Raw genomic sequence first — 19,243 nt, 5'->3', positions numbered from 1 at the left:
ATGTCTGAAGTAGTGCTGGAGGGAACTGATACCATGAAACCTTCAGGGATGTCCATAAATCCATAAGAGTACGAAGGGTCGAGATCTCTTCAGAACACCACGTAGCAAGGCATTCCACATACGCTCAAGAATGTTCTTGCGGAACTGTTTAAGCTCATAAGCGTGTTCCACCAGCCATTCTGTAACAATTATGGACGTATGGGGTGTCGCATTGTCCTGCAGGAATGCACAATGGACATGAATGGATGCAGGTGATCAGACACGATGCTTAAGTACGTGTCACCTGTCAGAATCGTATCTAGGCATATCAGGGGTCCCGTATCACTCCTGCTGCACAAGCCCCACACCTTTAAAGAGCCTCCGCCAGCTTGAACAGTTGCCCGCCGACATCCAGGGTTCATGGACTCATAAGGTTGTCTCCACACCCATATACGTGCACCCACTCGATACAATTTGAAACGAGACTCGTCCGATCAGCCAACATGTTTCCAGTCATCAAGATGCCAACGTCGGTGTTGACGGGCCTAGGCGCGACGTAAGGCTTTGTGTCGTGCAGTCATGAAGGGTACACGAGTGGGCCTTCTACTCAGAAAGCCTGTATCGATGATTTTTCGTTGAATGGTTCCCACGCTGACACTTCCTGATGCCCCAGCATTGAAATCTGCAGCAGTTTGCCGAACGTTTACACTTCTGTCACGTTGAACGATTATCTTCAGTCGCCGTCGGTCCTGTTCTTCCAGGACCTTTCTCCAGCAGCAGCAATTTCGGAGATCTGATGTTCTACAGGATTCGTGATAGTCACCATACACTCGCGAAATGGTCGTACGGGAGATGTTGTGTCCCATCGCTCATGCGCCGACTATAACATCACGTTCAAAGTCACTTAAATCTTGATACACTGCCATTGTAGCAGCAGAAACAGGTCTAACAACTGCGCCAGACATTTGTTGTCTTATATAGGCGTGGCCGACCGCAGCGCCAAATTCTGCCTGTTTACTTATCTCTGTATTTGAATACGTAAGCCTGTACCAGTTTCTTTAGCGCTTCAGTGTAAAAAGTGACAATGAATTAAAGTCTCACTGTAGCTAGTCGTAATTCTTAATTCCAGAATTCAGTTTAAATGAATTTGGGTTGCAGAATAAGACGGTCGCGAGCTCCAAGTAATGACGCGCATATCGTATGGCAAAGGCAAAGCAGCAACATGATGAAATCCACTCGCGCTAACTTACATCTAAAAGACACGAGCGACATAAAACAAATTCGTTAATTTGGAATGTAATTATGTTACGCACCTCAATGATTACCAATAACAAGCAATGACAAGCAACATTTTATGAAAATTGTAGTATGTTACATAACTCACGAACTATGCCTGATTGAAAATATGCTTGAATCGAGACGAAAACTAATAATTATTCTTTACTTAGTACCATGGAACTAAGTGCTTTTCAAATAGACGGAGTAAAAACTTTCCTTCATTGCATCAACTATTTTTCAGGACTAATGCTACGAAGACATAAGCACATAATATCTTTTACGAAATACAGCATAAAATTATAAAAGTACATTGACTACAAGAAACAAAGCATAATTTTGTCATAGAAAATGAATTTCAATCAAATCATTTTTAATTTGAAGTGGTTATCTGCAGTAGTTGTACAACACTATCGGAGGAACTATAGTTACTACTGTTTCTGGACACAAAAAGTACATGATTGAAAATCGACTACAAATTTAACTGGATTAGGCTTCTTTTGATTATTTCTTTCACTTGTTACTTTCTCGGAATTTATGGTGAAAGAACAGAATCCTGCTAACGTTTGACGTCTCGGGAAAATGAATTTTGTCTCCAAAAGCTTTTTCGTTTTGACTAAACACACGGTAACGTTACTAAGACGCTGGTGTTCCAATTACACAGCTAAGAAATACTGGATGAATATTACTCTGAGTAGCGTTGCTTGTTGTACAAGGTAGTTTTTATTACGAGGTCCATTATTGGAATCAAGCTCTTCTTGATAAGCGAGCAGTTCAAATTAATTTTGGCCACAGTGTTCTTCATTGCTACTAAAATCTTCTTACGACCATAAATTGTCTCCACACACTTTGTCTGTCACTTACAAATTGTGTGACCACATGTTACAACGCATCTGCGCACCAACACGTATGTCCGCTCCACACCACAGATTCTTCGCTACTACTTCTCTGCCTTCACCTCTACGACTGCGCCGAGGGTGTTATTGTTACGCCAACAGACATTCTCTGTGCTTTATACAACAATGGCAGCGTGTTTACCACAATGACTTGACATAGATAATTCTTACTGATCCCATCAACATACGTTACATTTCTATAAACACCAATTACTTATAAAATTCATTAACATATATATTTTAAAAAAGATGGTTATAAACTCTAGAAATAAAGTAGGTGAAACATACGTGAAGTACTGGGTTGTACAAACATCATTTTCGGAGGGCAACCAAGGCTCAGAGACATTATTAATAACAATAACAACACTCAATAATCATTCCAATTATCATAAAAATTACAATTTTTGAAAGGGTACAAATATAGAACCATAGTGTTGACACTCAACAAGAAACAATGACGTGTACTCAGAATGGTTACATTTCCTTAACACACATTGACAGTTACGGAGTCCCAGCTTTCGGCAAGCTATCCACGTTAAAAGTCAAACTACAATGGTGGGTTGTGATAAAAAAATTTGGTACACCCACAAGACGCTTGTAAAAATGTACAAATCATGACTGCTGAATGAGCCAGATGTAGTAGAGAAAAGCAGGGGGAAAAAAATAATAATGAATGGAACATTACTCTGAACAGAGATAAAATGTCTAAAATAGCTAACGCCTAAGGAAAGTACTAGAAGTACACGGGAAACATCATCCCGAAAATAATACTCCAGTACGAAACCAAAGCGTCGAAAACGGAAGAAGTCTGAAGAAAGCCTACCGGATAACACCACGTAAGATACATTGCAAGATCCGGTAGATACCAACTGTATACAACCAGTGAAGTAAAACTAAAAGTCTCGTGTAATGTGCGTACTTCCGACATACTGATAATCGGCCGACGTGGTGTAAGCAGAGCGCGGAGGCTCGTTACGATTTCCTCCTTGCAGCTGCTCATGTGTTTCCCTCTTAGGCACCGCGGCCCTCCATCTTCCAGTGTGTTTCTTCGGCTCTCGACATTTTGGTTTCGTACTAGAGCATTATTTTTGGTATAATATATTACTTTTAGTACTACTTTTAGTAGACGTTAGTTATATTTAGGCATTTTATCCCTGTTCACAGTAATGTTCCATTCATTATTAGCTTTCTCAGGCCTTTTTTTTTTTTTTTTTTGCTGGTTTATTCAACAGTCATCGTTCCTACATTTTTACAAGCATCCATTGTGGTTTGAGTTTTAACGTAGATAACCCCATGGAAGCTGTGGCTCCGTTATTATCCATCTACATTATGGAAATATAACCGTTGTGAGTACTTTTCATTGTTGTTTGTCAACACTATGCTGCTGTATTTCTGCCCTTATAAAATTTTCACACAGAGATTTGTATTTTTGACTGATAAACCTGAAGATGCGTCTATACTGACGTGAAACATGTAGTTGCGAACGTACAGTGATGAGGCTATTGGAAACACCTAATCATTCTTGACGTTTTAATTGTTGTACATTTTTCAAGAATTTGGACGGTTATTGAGTGTTGAATGATGTTATTGTTATTAATGCTGGGTTGTAGTTTTTCAGTTGGACAGATGGATCACACAAAATACATCGCGAGGCTAGAGCAACGCTGCCCTATTATTAACACGGTGGAAACACTAAACTGGAGAGTGTCGAAGTCCATGTAAAAGATTCTCGTTAGACCGTTCATGACGTACAGCATGCAACACAAGTTGTACGTCGCCTGCGTGTCGTAAAACGGTTGTACGAATCAAAATCAGTGCCCACGATACACACACAGTATGGACATCCATAGTGAGTCCCTTCGCTGCCTCCTTGTACATGTACTCAAGAAGCTCGTCACTCGACTCCACTGTGGCCGCGTCACGAGATGTCCGCTGTCAGAAGGGTGATGGGCAAGATACGAAGAGTATACCCTGTACGCATGCGCAACACCAAATTACCGAAATCCTTGCGGCTAACATAAGGCGTCTCCATGTTGTGTGCTAAGTGTGCCCATGTTGGTAGTTTAGGCTGTAGCCCCAGCGCCACCTGGCATACATAATCTGACAAAAAGTTTCCGAACACCCCAATGCAATGCGGAATCGACCACTAGAAGTCGCGAGAGGCGGACGGAGTATTGTCATTAGAGAAGCGGTAACAGGAAAGTGAGTTGGTCAGCAGAGCTCAGTGACTGTGAAGGTGAGCTAGTCACTGGATGTCTCATGAGTAAGAGATCTGTCAGGGACATTTCGCGCTTTGTAAAACCACCGAAATTGGCTGTTGGTGATGTGACTGTGAAATAGAAGAGCGAAGGAACAACCGTAGGTAAAGGAAGGTGGAGCATACTTCGTGTACTGTCGGAGAGGCATGGTCGATCATTGTGTAAATTGGTTGCACCGAACCTTATGAAATCAACAATCATTCGTGAGCTCCAAAGAGCTAGTCCATATAAGACAGTGACTGTGTGCACGGAGTTAAGTTGAATCAGGTACAACTCGTAAGCTACAGATATCTGCGACCCGTGGTAAACGAACGTTGAGGTGCTGCAAACAGCAACGCCACTAGGCACTGACTGTCTGGAAGCGAGTGGTATGGCGTGATGAATCATGCAATACCCTGTGCTAATCAGGTGGAAGGATTTGGTGAACGCCTGGAGAACATTACCTGTCACAATGCGAAGTGCCAACAGTGAAGAGCGAAGCAGGTGGTGTTGCAGTATTGGGGGTGCTTTTCGTCCTGAGGGTGTGACTCTTTCACAGGTTCAACAAAACGTTACATTCCAAAGGATATGAAATTTTGTAGTCATTATATCTCGTCACAGTTAGCTGTAAATACAATGTCCAGTTACATTGATGTGACTAGTTGTCAAAAGCCTGAATAACCATCTTTTACAGCGTTGACCGCTGCAACTCGCGCAAGAAGAGGGTCAATCAGTTTCCGGAAGGTACTGGTTCCATCGCCATGGTCAGCAGCGATAGGTATCTCGGTTGAGGATCTATAGCGCGAACAGTCCCATAGAGTTGATGCCAGAGACTGTCGATAGGGTCTTAATCCGGAGAGTTTGGTGGCCAGCAGAGCACAGTGAGCTCACCCTGGCGCTCCTCCAAACGCGCACGTTCACTGCGAGCTGTGTGACTCGTCGTATCGTCCTGCTGGTAGTTGCTATGGGACTGGGGAAAAACAAACTACATGTAGTGGTGGACATGTTCCCCAAAGATAGATGTATACTTGTGCCCGTCATTGTGCCTTACAATTCCGTCTACAGGCCACAAATGGCCCATCGGGACCATCCGACCGCCGTGTCATCCTCAGTGGAGGATGCGGATAGGACGGGCGTGGGGTCAGCACACCGCTCTTCCGGTCGTTAAGATGGTATTCTTGACCGAAGCCGCTACTATTCGGTCGAGTAGCTCCTCACTTGATATCACGAGGCTGAGTGCAGCCCGAAAAATGGCAACAGTGCATGGCGGCTTGGATGGTCACCCATCCAAGTGCCGACCACGTCCGACAGCGCTTCACTTCCGTTATCCCACGGGAACCGGTGTAGTCACTGCGGCAAGGCTGTTGCCCATTGTGCCTTACAGAATGACAAAATCATCCAGGGAATGCCATGAAGACATTCTCCAGACCATAACGCTCCACCTTCCGGCCGACGATTGGTGCAGAGCGTTTGCTTTCAGATGTTTCGTGCCACAGACACTAAAGGCTCCGATGGAACCTAAAATTTGATTGATCTGAAAAGTCCACGTGTAGTCACGCAGTGGACTTTCAGTTGCTGTGCTGGTGTGCAGATTCCTGCTCTCCGCGCCGGCCCATACGCCGGTCACTGAGGAGACGAGGTTCGTCGCCCCTTGGTTCACCTGGACGATCAATTACTCAGCAGTTGTTCGTCTACGCACCCGTACACATCTGCGCAGCTGTTGTTCACCCCTGTTATCTGCCGCCCGTGGTGCACCACGGTTGCCTCTTCGCAGGCTTTGGATGGCGCCATTTTGCCACGAAAGGTATACTGTAAGCACGGCGGCACGCGAATATTTTACAAAACTTGGCCGTTTCGTATATGCTTCCACCGTTGGCCCGGAAGCCTCTGATCATATCCTCGTGGACATCGTATAAATCGCTTCGTTTCAGCATTACAACAATAAGTGCACTGTTTTCCGTGTCCCTACGACACAATGTACTCTCCACTGCTGGTGCAGTCGGTTACCGTCTAACACTGTTTACTGCACGTCGACGTCTAACATAGATGGTGGTCGAATAAATGTGAACAGACCGTGTGTATGTCCGCTACAAACTTCCACGTATGATGGAGAAGTTCGTATATATCGAACTGGGGTATGTGGCAGTGGAATGCACGTACCGGGACTGTTTTTGCTAAGACTGTAGCGTAGGCAGCTTGCAGACGTGATCGTGTGAACCAAAACAGGAAGAAAATGTCTGGTAAAGATGGACTCTAAAATGCATAGCTGAAGAGCTATGAGCTCTTCTCTATTTCCTATACTGCGAAACATATCTCTTCTACTGCAAACTCTTAGTTTTGGATTATTTTTACTAGGCAGTGTGACCTAAATAAGAAAAAAAGTGTCCAGTAGATATGGGCTATAAAATTCACGTCTTAACAGCTATGGGAAGCAGATGCGCTTCACTGCATTAGATGTGCTCCTTGATGTTAAGGCGCGCATTGTAGAGCCCATATTTACTGGACATTTTTCTTTTTCTGGTTCATACTAACACCTCTGAAAGTTGTCTGCCCTACAGTCTTAGCAACAACAGTAACCGTACTTGTATTCCACTGTCGGAGATGTCGGAAGGAATTTCGTCTATAATTTTCGATTGGGTCGTTTCCGGAACAGGATCCCTTACCTCTAACTGATGTATTTAACCTTCTCCGACATCCTTAAAAGTTTGTAATATCATCACGGAATCTCTTAAGACCAATTTCAGGGTACGCTGCTGCATGAAGGCGACGTTTTTCCACCCAGACCGTAATATTTATTGGGATAACTTCTTAACTGCACGAGTAATTTCGGTTTATACAGTATAGCCATTTTAGAACAATCTAATAATTTTTTCATAATGCGGGGTCACAGTCATAATATATTTCTTTAAAGTTAGTAACGCCATTATACTGTTGTTTATTTACAGTGCTACATTTGCACTAACACAATCATGATTTAGGCTTCAAAGTACCATTGTCAAGTGTTTTAAGTGTTATAAATTGCCTAAGACGGCATACTGTCGTATTAAAATTAACTATTACACACAATGAATACACAGCTGAAATTGCGACGTTACGCACTTTATATTTCTTCTTCTACAATTTTCAACAGCGCTCTCAACTTTACACAATTTCCTAGGCCTACGTGTGGCGTTCTTTTACCCTTCAGCTATTGCTGGCTAACAGACGTAGAACGTAATCGCCATTGTCTGAAAATTGCAGGCTGTTTCACAGCTGAAGGACGAATCTGGTAATTAGAAGAACGCTCGTGCGTTAACTCCTCCCTGCTGACCTTCCACCACGTCTTAAATTAAGTCGGCACCGCTATGTGCGGAAGAGCTGTTACTGCAAAGAGAGGTAATTTTGTTCTAAGCCTTACACACGCTTTCTCTGCCATGACAACACTCTTCATGTGCTATTAGTCCTGAGACGTAAACAGCTGCAAATAACGAGAAAGAATAAAAATTACCGTTTAACGATTCGTGGACAACAGAGTAATCAAACCTCAAGTTTTATTTATATATCGTATGGCAGTGCACATCATTTTACTCTTCTCACAAATGTTTAAACAAAGATATACATAAAAAACACAATAAAACATACAGACAATGGGCAATACAATTAAACAGAGACATCAAGATTATATATGGTCAATACAATTAAATGCAAATATCAAGATTATATATAAAGTCTTTTGCGGTGTCCGTTGCCATCAGAAAATCACTGAACTTGCCGCTGTACGCTCTTCCGTCGCACTCTTGGACGATGTGGCGCATCGTCTGTCTGTTGGCTCCGCAGTCACAATTGAGAGTTGATGTTTTTTCCCATTTGTAAAGGGTATCTGCACATCTTCCGTGATTTGCCGGTATTCTGTTGAGGGATGACCATATTTTACGTGGTAGTTCATATCCGGGTGGTCTCCCAGTGATGCAGGGGAGGACTTGGCAATGCTCAGGGCACACCTCTCGCCATTGTTCCCTCCAGGTCTTTATTGCATCAAAGTTTATACTTTGCAATTCCTTGGCTGTTATAATTGTTGGATGTCTAGACCGAAGTCTGTTTCTTTCCAGGTCAGGCATGTCGCAGTGTATATGGAGCTGGGCGTTGTCGAGTATCTTCCTATATTCCCGGAGAAGAGCATTCTTCCGACGTAGGTCCGCAGGTGGTATGTGGCTTAGAATTGGCAGCCAGTGTGTTGGGGTTGATCTCATGGTTCCGCTGACAATTTGCATCGTGTTGTTCAGCTGCACGTCGAATTTTTTGTTTTTTTTTGTTTTCTGTTTTTTTGTGTGTGTGAACACTTCATCCAGACTGGAGCGCAGTACTCCGCGTCCTGTCAGCCGAGGAGCCCCAAGTAGTGCCGCACAGCTTCTGGAGGAGAACATTATTCCTCTTCTTCAGTTTGGCTCCAGTATTTTCCGCATGTCATTTATAAGTGAGCGCTCTGTCCAAAGTGACTCCAAGGTTCTTTGGATGCTCAGTAGATTGGAGCCGATTTCCCTCGAGACGAACGTCAAGTTGTTTGCTTGCTAATTTATTATTGATATGGAAACATGTAGTTTCAGTTTTTGTAGGATTTGGCTGTAATCTCCATTTACGAAAGTATGTACTAAATGTCTCCAAGTCAGATGTCAAGGTTGTTTCCACCACCTCAAAGTTCTTGTGTTGTGTTGCCAAGACCCAATCGTCTGCGTACCCAAACTTCCTGGAAGATGTGGTTGGGATATCGGGAATATATAAGCTGAACCTCCAGTTCGAATACGGAAAGAAATGCTTCTCAAAGTTTCCGTGCCAGCATTTTCCCGAAGTGATGCAGGAAACTACGGAAATCCGTGGTTTGAATGATCTAACTGTGGTTTAAAGTCTGCTCCTCCAGAAAGAAGTACCAGTGCATAAAATTTGGTTGACAGGACATAACAGCATCACGAAATTATACGATATACCGCTTCATTTGTAAATGATTTATTTGTTCAATCACGACCAGTGTCTGGTGGTTTATAGACTCCACGCTCGGCGGCCACCAGCCTGCAGTCTGACATCCAACGTGCGGCGGCTACCCGGCAGCCACATCGTACATGTTTCACCTGAAGATGGGCTTATAACCGCCCGAAACTGGTCGTGATTGATCAAATAAATGCTTTACACATGAAGCGGTTTATTATCTGATTTCGCAGTATCTGCGTTTTACCTAGTGTGCCTTCATTTTCGAGTCCATTTAACGACTCAAAAGAATTAAGTGAATCTTAAAAGCTGAATTCCCTGCACTTTTACTCGGTATATAAAAGAATGTGAAATCACGATCTCCAAGATGAACTTACCCAAGGCACCTATAAATGTAGCAACAGGGTTGTATCCTCGGTGTCTGTACATAAGCTTGGGCCTTGTGGTCTACTGCTAAATCACATACCTGGAAACCACAAGGTTGCTGAATCGAATCATGATCAGGCCGCGAAGTTTTTCTGTCTGACTTTAAGTTACCCTTCACAACTCAGTGGTGTTAAGATTCGTCCATATCACACGTGGCTTAGATATCACCTTAAACTGTATGTCGCTCTCTCCCGGTAATATTTCTAGGGTACATTAGGGAGAAGTAAGACATCAATGTGACGTCCAGTTGAAAGATTTGCACCGAACCACTGAGCCACACAGAAGTTTATTATAGTGCTCAAAAGAGGGTCTTCACAGTCCAGTCTCATTAATGTGAGAGACTGAGTTATGTTCTGGAAGGTACCGACTGGGGTGTGGAGCCATGCGAGCTCCAGTCGAGTACCATGGCCAACCGCGCCAGGCTTCTCGGTTGAGGGTCCATGGTGCGAACAGCCGGATCGAGGTGGTCCCACAGATTCTCGATTGGGCCTAAATCCGAGAAGTTTGGTGGCCATGAGACCACGACAGACTCATCCCGGTGCTTTTCGGACCATACACGTTGAGATACGTTGTGTGACGCGTTACATGGTCCTGCTGGTAAATGCCATCATACCAAAGAAAAACGAACTGCGTGGAGTGGTGGGCATGGCCGCCAAGAGTAGACCCATACTTGCGTTGATCCTTTTTGCCTTCCAAAACGACGAGATGAGCCAGGAAATGCCATGAGTATATTCCCTCAGGCCATAAAGCTCACATCTCCATTCTGGACCCTTCCGACGGTTGTTGCTAGATGTTTGCTGATGGGGCATACTTACTTTTACTTTTTCGTGTCCGGAAACTACAATTTGTTTGCCCAGCATTGGGTAATGTCCAATGCTTCTTCTTTAGCCAGCCATAGATCGTCGAGGGTGCATCTGTGGGGGCAGGCAGGGCATTGTAGGAGATGTTCCATGTCCTGTCGAGTGCCGCAGACGCATTCGTCGTCATTTTCGTCCAGCAAACCCCATTTGATCAGGAGCCACCCCAGTTCTGAAGCGGTTAAGCATTCTCCAGGTTTTCCAATCACCAGAAATGCCGCTTGGTGGGTCCTCTCTTAGTGGATAGTAGATGGGGGCTCATCTAAGGCGCAACTTAGGAAATGGCGTCTGGATTTGAGTCTGCTGGGGCGACACTCTAGGCCAAATATTGAGTGACGGGCATCAAAGGTTTGTTTTAGCTTCTCGGTATGTTCATGGGCTTTTCTACGTGAGTCAGGGTTTGTGAAACCTGCGGCCCTGTAAAGATTTTCTATGGGGGTTGGTTTCATGCAGCCTGTCACTATCCTGCATTTTTCATTCAAGCTAATATCTACCTTTTTTGCGTGGGCGGATCTGCACCATACCGGGCAGGCATTTTCGGCAGTTGAGAAGCACAAAGCTTAGGCTGAAGTTCTGATCACGGTAGGTTTGGCAACCCATTTGCTATTGGACAGCTTTCTTATTAGAGAATTTCGTGCTTCTACTTTTTTGCGTGTTTTTTCGCAATGATATTTGTATGTCAATGTTCTGTCCAGCACGACGCCAAGGTAGGTGGGAGTATCTGTGTGTTCTAGTAGTGTCCCATCCCAGGTAACATTGAGCCTGTACTTTGCCTGCCTCGAGTTCAGATGGAATACACTCACTTGAGTTTTGGAGGGATTGGGTTTCAGAGAATTCTTTTTGTAGTGGGTTGACATTGTAGAAAGGGCGGTCTCTAGTTTCTCCTCGGTGGCTTCAAGCCTGTTGCCTTGAACAGTTATTGCCAGGTCGTCTGCATATGCAAAAGTTTTGGTTTTGTCTGGATGGGGCATAAAACGTCGCCACTCAGTGGCCGCCCAGTTGCAGTACTGGAGTGCAAATTCCAGCCTTCGTCGCCGCCGACGAACAGCACTCAGCATGGGTGCGTGGACCAGGCACCTGCTGCGGAGGCCTACACGCAGCACTTCTTGCTGAAACGTCACTGAGCAGACACCGTTGGTAGCCCTTGACACATCTGGGTGATCAGTTTCCAACAGCTGCATTTCGTTCCCCCCGTTTAACACTTCGCAGCCTGTCATCTACGGCCCGTGGTGCACCACAACTGCCTCGGAGCTGGTTGTGGTTCAAATGGCTCTGAGCAACTCAACTTCTGAGGCCACCAGTCCCCTAGAACTTAGAACTACTTAAACCTAACTAACCTAAGGACATCACACACATCCATGCCCGAGGCAGGATTCGAACCTGCGACCATAGCAGTTTTCTAAAAGTTACAAAGCCAACTTTAAATGCGTTATTACCATACTCGTCCTTTGAAAAGTTTCCGAATGACGTTAAAAAGTATATCGTTGTATTTTAAGTAGTTTTCATCAACAGATCACTTGATACAGTACTGACAAAGGTTGGACGTACAACGGAACTTCTTGTGCATATGCATACTACGAGTAACATTCGACGTAAACCTCGTGGAGAAATTTTGAACCATTCAGGAAATAAAAGGGGTTTTACTGCTAAGGCGACTCACCCTGTATATTCAGTGCGTAATGTAGTTAGAGAAGAAACATAATAATTGCTGGAGCACTGATTAATTGAGGGCGTCAACACATAATGAGCAAAAACTTTCAGTGCCAGAAAGGACGAAGCAAGAGGAACCTAGAATTAAAATAAGACACAAGAAACGGAGAGATATGTATAGGAGACAAGTAACACTAAGTTATTAATCGAGAATAGCACAATGCGTCTACAATAAATTATGGTGCTCAGCACTGGGGAACTTGTTACGGAAGGAACGCAAGGGGGCTCGGTGTTGCACATCGCACGGACCAGATTTTGTATCACAGTTATTGGTAAAGCGCTTTCTGCGTTGTATACGTGAATGAACATGTGCACGAAGAAATTGGCGAAAAAGATTAACCGTGAAAAAGCAATGGTACTAGTCTCTCGCGAATATCTTTCCATGTTCCTAGCATTTTACAGTCTTAGAAATATCGATATCTTTGAGTACTGGAACATATTTCCCGATTCACTGCCTCTACTGTACGGAGTAGTGGATAAGTCTACTTGGTCACCTCACACATAGTGCGCAGTTTTCGTCACACTGAAGAAAAGCTGGCCATCCATTACCTTAACTGGAACAGGAGATATGTCTACCGAGTACTGACCATGGTTACGTCATAAAATGTGGAGATACATGTTATTTGACTATTATATAGATATCCATACTGCTGCGACGCTTTTAATTACCGCCCAACATTCAATGCCACTATGAGAAGTATTGTCTTCTACGTTTTGGTCTTGAGTTTGTGATGCCTTTTTCTATATGCAGTTGAACCTATCACACTCAAGTGCGTGTAAGTGAAACCTCGATTCTTTAAAGAATCTAACTCCCAAGATTAAAACAGCTTCGGACGCCTGAGTACTTTAAAATGAGTTAGTATGTTAAATTTTTGACTTTAAGCGTGTATCAGAGGAAAAGTTACAAAATTTTTGAAATTACGCTTCAAGTTTGTCGGAAATCGCTAAGAGCACTCAATGTGAAACAATGGATAAATCATAAGTCGCGTAATTCATTTTAAGCAAAAGCTAATTCTTAATTAATTTCAATTTTTATGACGTCATATCTCCAGAACTATGGGTCGTCTAATTATATAACTTTTCAGGTACACTGAGCGCCATATATGGATGCAGTCTGCAAACTGCCTTGCTAACAGAAACAGTAATAAAGAAATAATGAATTAAAATGTCATGCTTGATGCAGAATTTCGAATGCATAAACAGCGAAAATGGGGCATACGATAAACTTTCTTCCTTTCACCGTTTTGTGGGGTGTGTCAGAGAGGAAGAGTTTCGTACAGGTTTAAAATTAAATGTGGAGTTTACTGGCAATCGCTAACTACTCTCATTTTGTAGCATTCGTGTGCCATCAGTTACGTTGCATCACAACAAACACACAGTTTTTAACTGTAATATTTGTATTATTATTTTAAACTCTTAACGTAATATTATACCTCTTACTGAGTAGATTATGATTACACCTCTTATTGCATGCGTTATGACGGGATTTTAAAATTTTAAAATTAGCTCGGTAATCACTCGAAATACTGAAAATAAAACTTTTGGTGGCCCCCTGGAAGCCGTTAGATAAGCAACCTGTAAATGGTAGTGGGCTTAGAAATACACAGTGTCTTATTAACGTTTATAGCCCCTTGAAGGGATGTAGACGACGCTGGGACAAGTAATTTAATTAGGGACACATGGGGTCGCTTATGTCAGAAAATATCCTAAAAATGAATGAGAAATGTTAAACATGTGACGCCACGAGATGACGTACCAGCGGTTGGGCTCGTGAGTCAAAGGATGACTGAGCGACGCAATACTTGCATTCTAGCAAAGGATGCAGATTTTGAACACCTTTTGTAAACGTGATCTGTTATACGCATAGAAGTTACAAAATTATTGTCCTGTTCTTATTTCGTCGTTCTTTCCCTTTGTCCCTTCGTGTTATATTTACAGACATGACAATGTAGGTCATGTACTGGTAACGACGCAGTACGGAAGCTTATACTCATTTACTTGCGGCTTAACACGGTAGGCTTTGGTTGTACTGTACTTGAGAGACCGGCAGGCTCAACTGCGGCACGTGCGGCGAGATACGTCATCTAGTGACGTCACATTTTCGGCATTTGTCATCCATTTTTGGGGTATTTCCCGACATTTGCGACCCCATGTGTCTTATATCAAATTACTTGTATCAGCGTAGTCTACGTGTCTTCAGAGAGCTGTAAACGTTAATATGAATCACCTTGTTAATATGAATCACCTTGTAGATTTAACATTTAGCCAGCTTATCTCAAAATAAAATGCCTGACGAAATGGGTGAAGTACCCAGAATGGGAGGATGAAATTTAATGTAGCTTAGCGGGAAACAATACTTCCTCAACCGTCCATCCTGATAATGTGTAAGTGTGCTCCAGCCATCCACGGCATCTATTCGGACCCACATAGCATGCTGTTCAGTTCAGTATGGATCGTGGGCTAGTGTAAGTGGCAGTGGAGGAGCCCGGTCGTGTGCGGAGGGTTAGGGCTGTCAACTGCGTGGCGCACCCTGGAAGAGGCCTCCACACCCGTGTTCCAGGCAGGAGGACAAGACTCAGGCGGACAGAACAATCGCATCAGACGGATTCTATAACCGACTACAGCACGAGAAACCTGAAATGCCAGTTCGAACGCTGGAAAATATCGGACAAGTTCGTGCAGCTCTCCAACGAAGCCCATACCGATCAGTCCGTCGCCATTCCAGAACATTACAAATCCGTCGCACGTCTTTGTCAAGTATAATGTAAGAGAATGTATTCATCCTTATAAGCCATTAACAATCTCAACAGTTACGGCTGCGAGATAATGCAAGTAGACGCAATTTCTGCAACCCGCAGCTCATTAATGAAAAGGCCCAGTGCAGCCTAAAGGTAGTCATCTAATGTGCTGTGGGACAGTCCTTTGCAATCGATCGATCATATTTTTTTAAGGCAACTTTACAATACTGCTGAGGTGAAAACCGCAATCCAGGAACAGATAGAGTACATTCCTCAAGAAATGGCTTAGAAGTTAATCTGTAAGTTATATCGGTGTAAATATACGCTACACCTTTGAGACGCCCGCTAAACCCGCTGGGCAGAACAGGTGATTAGGATTGTGGAGAGGGCCAAATAAGGTTGGGGTCAATTTCACCTAAAAATTGTAATTTATTGTAATTTAATAACACATTTACAACTAAAGTGGCACATAGCCGAACTTTTACAACTACGAGTATCAAACTCCAAATCTTTCACGGCTGAAGGCCTCCAAACAAGAAATCTTAAAAATCAATAAGGTAAATTTCAAGTGACTGAAGACACGCAGTTAAAATTACAAATAAAATAATTAAAAATATGTATACCACAGCCAGGCTGGAAGCCTCAAGGCAAGGGTGGATAGACAAACATAAACAAGATGCAATACAAACGGCTCAAGGCCGACAATAAAATTTTCAAGATTTTAAAATAAATTACCACAACCTTTCAAAGGCAGAAGGCCGCAATGTTTAAGTTTGAAAGGTAATTTTAAGAATAATGTTCCAAGCCGCAATGTTTGAGCTTGAAAGGTAATTTTAAGAAGAAGGTTCCAAGGCTGAAGGTCTACAATTAATTTTCCAAAAATTAAAAAAATATAACCATAAGCCTAAAATTTTAAGTACGTGAAACCGCAATAAAGGAAAAGACAACACAACGGCAATAACCTTTCCGAAAATATCCACTTGCCGGAAACCAAACTTACTTACATAAAAGACAGTAAAATCAAGAATTTTTTTGTTAATCATTGGCTATGATAGATTATAAACAGACAATTAAACACCAGTGGGAAAGACAGTAAAGACAACAGCTCTCAGAAGCCTCGAGGGGGTCGGCCTGCCCTCGTTCACTTAGGTGAGACAGGTGGTGAGCCCAACTACCCTTGATCCGTCGGAACCCAATCAAGGGGCAGCCACAGACCGACCGACAAACGACTTGCTTGCCACCAATCGATACATGAGAATTCAAACAAAAAACGTTTCGGGCATAATTATCCACAACCAAATCTGTATATGTATTAATCTGTCAAAACTACGCACCGTGTTGGACAGCGACAACAGGTGAGGAAAGGACATTGCCTAAAATTATGTTAGTGGCCAGGGCAGGTAGCCGGAACAATAACGGCCATAACGCAGAAAATTCCTCTGGTGCACTTGAATTGCAGTCAGGCAGTATAGTTAATTCCGTGGTGTGGCGGTTAAATTTCAGCAATACAAGCAGCCGGTGTTGCTCACAGGGAAACATCCCCAACAGCGAACCACACAACATGAGTGGACGTGGCATAGGTACTTACAACCACCGCTCAACTTTGACGTCCTGTGTCGGTGTGGCACAAAGCTCGTAGCGATCGGACAGCTCCACACACGCTCCGACGCTGCGCAGGGACCGCCAGCGGACCCGGCCGACTGCACCGCGCGGAGATAACTTCCCTGGTCCGCAGCAACCGACCGACTGCCCCAAGAATGCTGAAAACATCTAAAATAGTCGTCAGTGGAAATCACGCCAATTACACACGCAACCTGACAAACACTTGCACGAAGACCTGAACGATACCCAACAGTAAGTAAGCATGCACGAATACAAATCGGTAGTCGATGCACGCGCTCGCGCGCGCGCACACACACACACACACACACACACACACACACACACACACACACACACACAGCCGACTCATGAACTATCGGCGAGCCAAAACGCGTCGTCCAGTAGCACGACCGACCGACGATCCACCAAGACCGAAGCCCGGCTCAAGTGATGCGTGACGGCAATGGTCGGGCGAGCCAAGTCGACACAGACCTCACAGCTCCAACCCGACTGCACTAGTGCCGCACTGCAACTTCCCGACTGGCAGGTCTGGACTGCGCTTCACACGCGTTCCAACTGACTGGCAGCCCAAACTCTCGACCCAAACTCGCTTACGACAGACAACGACCGGGAAGTAATAGCAGTCGAGCAAAGATACTACGAGAGGGGATATATCGATACCCGCTGCTAGCGCCGCTCACGGTCAGACAAAGCAGCAACTCAGTGACAGTAGTAATTTAAATTAACGTAGTGAGGTGGAAGTACGCTAAAAACAGGGTGTAAAGTACATGATTGCGGGAACACGAGCCACGCACGGCTCAACCTTATAATAACCAAATGAAAGTCGACTACTTTCCATGGGTCATAATGTAAACATTGGTGTTACATTCAAGTGTTGTGTCATTAAACTGTGGGTACCGCTGAACTTAACTCTCACTGACAGACTGCCTATTGGCTTCTGTCTCGGGTTCTTCGGCCGACGTTCATCTAATGATTCTGTCAAACCACCACCCGAGCCAGAAAAGAGGCATGATTAGTACGCTCGTAACGAGAGCAGGACGAATATGTGAGCCGCAACACCTCAAACGAGAAATGCAACACCTGGAAACTGTTCTGAGGAGCAATGGATACTCCACAAATTACATTAGAAGTGTAACAGAGCCAAACTCTCGGCGAAGTAAGGAACCAGAAAAAGAAATGTCGGGTACGGCCTTTCTGCCATACATTCCCAAAGTGACAGACAGAATCGGCCGTATATTGCGCAAACATGGCGTAAAGACGATTTTCAAACCGATAAGGAAGATCAAAGAGTGTCTTAGATCGGCGAAGGAGAAAAGAGACCCACTTGCAATGTCGGGAATATACCGTATATCATGCACATGCGGAAAAGTTTGTGTCGGAATTACTGGACGATCAATTAACACCAGGATCAAAGAGCATAAGCGACATTGCAGGTTGGGGCAGGTGGAGAAATCGGCCGTGGCAGAGCACGCACTGAATGAGACCGACCACGTAATAAAATTCGCCGACACGGAAGTTCTGGCAGTAGAGAAGCACTATCACACGCGCTTGTTCAGAGAAGCTGTAGAAATACAAAAACACGCGAACAGTTTGAACAAGAAAGAGGAAAGCCTTAAGGTAAACGGATCCTGGTTTCCCGTACTGCAGCGAACGACCGTCGCAGGTAGCAAGAGGAGAACCGTACCGGAAATGACCGCGGAGAAGCCCTCGGACGTTGGCGCGCCAGATACGTATAGTCTGCGGCCGCGAGCTCGGCTCCAGTTCACCACCGGCAATGGAGGGTGAAGCTTTGACAATGCCAGCCACTCGTGCTGGCGAAACGTCAGAAAAATCATTAGATGAACGTCGGCCGAGGAACCCGAGACAGAAGCCAATAGGCAGTTTGTCAACAAGTGGCCACGAAAGCCTTAACAATTTTGTTAACACTGAGTACTAGAACTACCAGCTATCATGTTTATCGATTCCAGATAACAGTTAATAGTTATTTGCAATTGATTTTTTTGAGGTGGGTATAGGTTTAGATAGCTGCAGCGTAAATTTCAGAAGGTTTTGCACATAATAAACTAAAAGATTTTTATCGAAGTTTCATATTTTCACACTATAACTTTTTATAGCTAGCACTAGTAACCCAGGTTGCAGCAAGATGTATAACATCAGCAGGCAAAAAGTTACTAAACAAAGAACTAAACAATGTTCTTTCATCCATGCTGGACCTTGTTGAACTCCTTGTCTGTTTTTCGAGATGTATTGTTGGTGGAGAGGACAACCAGCCGATGACACGTGCAATGAAGCCGTTTGTACCCCCTGAAGAGACAATGACCCTCGTATCAGATTAGATTATAAAATTCATTGCCCTGGTCACATGATATTTTATTAAAATTGTCCTTTCAGACATTATCCCACACTCATTTAGGCAAGCGCTGATCTGCTCCACAGGCTCTGCCTTGGGGAGTACGGTATGCAAACAGTTAAAATACAGGAAGTCCCAGCAGAACAAACTGTGTCGCCTGTGAGGGCATCCAACCACAAAGTTGGAATAAAGT

The sequence above is a fragment of the Schistocerca serialis genome, chromosome 2 (genome assembly GCF_023864345.2).
Source record: "Schistocerca serialis cubense isolate TAMUIC-IGC-003099 chromosome 2, iqSchSeri2.2, whole genome shotgun sequence".
Lineage (NCBI taxonomy): Eukaryota > Metazoa > Arthropoda > Insecta > Orthoptera > Acrididae > Schistocerca > Schistocerca serialis.
The sequence above is the reverse complement of the archived record's forward strand: the minus strand, read 5'-3'. Positions refer to the sequence as shown.